Source organism: Arachis ipaensis, chromosome B03, assembly GCF_000816755.2.
Source record: "Arachis ipaensis cultivar K30076 chromosome B03, Araip1.1, whole genome shotgun sequence".
NCBI lineage: Eukaryota > Viridiplantae > Streptophyta > Magnoliopsida > Fabales > Fabaceae > Arachis > Arachis ipaensis.
Genome location: NC_029787.2, coordinates 4,057,936 through 4,060,896, shown reverse-complemented (window position 1 = coordinate 4,060,896; position 2,961 = coordinate 4,057,936).

Sequence of the window (2,961 nt, the reverse complement as noted above, 5' to 3'; positions counted from 1 at the left end):
TTGTATTTTCTAACTAATATTGTGTAATATTAATTATAAATTAATCTATTTATTTTTAATAAAAAATAATTGTGAAACTAGTGATAAAATTGTAAAAGAATAGAAAAAGAAAAGAATGCAAATTTTTATTAATTATTGATTGAATTGTATTGAATTGAATTGTATATGAAGGTAAAACTAAATATATATAGAGCATTGGCCTAAGAAAGATAAAAGCAAGACTAAAATTGTAATTGAATTTATGTATTCTGTTAGGCTGAATTTGTGGGTCACGAGACTTCTTTATTGTTGTCATGGGTTAAGGTGAAAGAGTAGTTTAATACGCCCCCGTGGATAAGTTCCGATAAAATTGTTGAGAAAAGCGCGTTTGACGTGGTGACGCAGAGGAAGATGCGTGCGGCGGAGCTTGAGCTGCCGGCGGCAAAAATATAAAAGGAGATGCTGCGCTTGAGCAACGATCTTCAAAAAATCGTGCGGTAAGCTTGAGCTGCCAACGACAAAAATATAAAGGGAGATGCTGCACTTGAGCAGCGATATTCAAAAAATAAAAAATAAATAAAAAATAAAAAATAAAAAAAATAAGCGTGTAAAATGCAACAAGATTGATCTTTAGAGGGCTGATATGGCTCAAGAAGATGAGTTTGGTGAAGAAGAGCATGAAACCATCAATGGCAGTACAGCTGTGCCAACTTCTAACTCAAACCTTGAAGAAGTGGCTAAAGCTACCCCGGAGAAGCCTACTTTGCCTAGGGAGCAAAGAGAATACATTAAGTTCATGAATGTGAGGCGTAAGAAGGATTTCATGTGCTTTAAGAGAGTTAATGGAAAGTTTGTTAACATCCTTGAAGGGCTCGAACTCCACACGGGTATTTTTAGTGCTGCTGAACAAAAAAGGATAGTCAATTATGTTGCTTCCCTGCAGGAGATGGGAAGGAAAGGGGAACTGAAAGATCGGACATTTTCGGCTCCTCAAAAGTGGATGAGGGGGAAGGGACGTCAAACTATCCAATTTGGATGCTGTTACAACTATGCAGTGGATAGAGATGGTAACCCACCTGGTATTCTTCAAAGTGAAATGGTAGATCCTATACCTGAACCAGGCTCTGATACCATGATAAAATTGTAAAAGAATAGGAAAAGAAAAGAATGCAAACTTTTATTAATTGTTGATTGAATTGTATTGAATTGAATTGTATATGAAGGTAAAACTAAATATATATAGAGCATTGGTCTAAGAAAGATAAAAGCAAATAAAGATAAGATAAGAACAACTAAAGATAAGATAAAGAAAAGATAAGATAAGATAATAAAGACTAAAATTGTAATTGAATTTATGTATTCTGTTAGGCTGAATTTGTGGGCCACGAGACTTCTTTATTGTTATCATGGGTTAAGGTGGAAGAGTAGTTTAATAACTAGAAAAGAGATACAAAGATATATAGAATTATAATTAAAGGCTCGATTTTTATCTAGTTTTTACCTTGTATAACTGTGGTCCGAATGTATATAAATTTCATCGGATCTAGAGTTGGACTAAGATCTAAAAAATAGACTCGGTATAAATTTAAAACCAAATCTAAATTAGAATAAACTCGATTTTATCCGACCCATATACACTTCTAACGGTAACATCTATATTTAGTACTTAGGAGGAATCATATATATGGTAAAAGGTGGTGAGAAAGTAACTTCAATATGAGCAGCAATAAAACACTTAGGCCCATATCGGCCCAACCCATTACTCATATTTCCTCATTAGTCCAACGAAATATATAAAATACTTGAATAAATAAATAGTTACGTAGAATACTTCAATATTTATTTCAATCTTAAATCAAGTTAAGTTGGTCTAATAGTTAGTTTATTAGTCTGTTTAAATAAGTGTTGAGAATTTAAATTCTACCTTGTGCATGTAGCAATTCTTTGACCAGCGACAAACCCTTAAATGAAGTTTCGATTCGCGACGGATTAGTCCTTAACCTAATGGGTTGGGAGATACCGTAAAAAAAAAAACTTCAATCTTGAGAAATACATAATATATATTTTGTTAAAAGGTTAATATATGCATTTATTTTAAATAAATTAAATTTTATTTCATGTCTTCTTATTTCAAAACACAAAAATGATAAACTTTAGTTTTACCTGAAAATTCCTTGATAATATTTATTATGATAATATTTATTAAGGTGGAATTCAACATATTTAATTTGGTTGTTGTCTAATTCACCAGTATTAGACTTGAAAATGGGAGAAAAAAATAGTTTATAATACTTAGGGATGCATCCTTTTTGGTAGCTTCCAAAGTGTTATTTTATCACTTGACATTAGGTGGGAAAAAATTGAAGAGAAAATTAGGTTTACTATCACATCTTTGTCAATGAGGACTTGTTAAAATGTCAAAGTTAAGAGATTGATTTTAGAACATAAAGCAAGAGTTTTCAGAATCATTCCTTTGGCCTTCTTTAGTACTTTTCTTTTTTTATTACCTTAGAATTTAGGTCCATACTTAATTAATCTGCTTCGTTCATTCATTCTATGGCTTGAAGACAATGGACAAAACACAATCAGTAATTAAGAGAACAACATTATACAACATTAAAGTATGTTAGCACATGGCATTATTGTTCTAGCTAGCTAGAATCTAGATGCTATACTTTGAACGTTAGGGGTTATTATTGTCCATCACATAAATTTGACCATTTTCTATGATATGGAAAATTTAGTAGCCTTAATGCTTCAGCTATATACATAGCCACTACCTTGAAAGCAAAATATTACCAAAATCTCCATTTTTGTACTATGAACATTTTTGCTTAGTATCTTTACTTTTTCCACATGGCAATTAATTTACAAGACTATAACAATAATTAACTATCATGTTATAATTAATTTGGAGGCCTAATCACAACCCATCTTATCCTATATATATGATCAACATTACCATCATTGTTGTCACTGAAA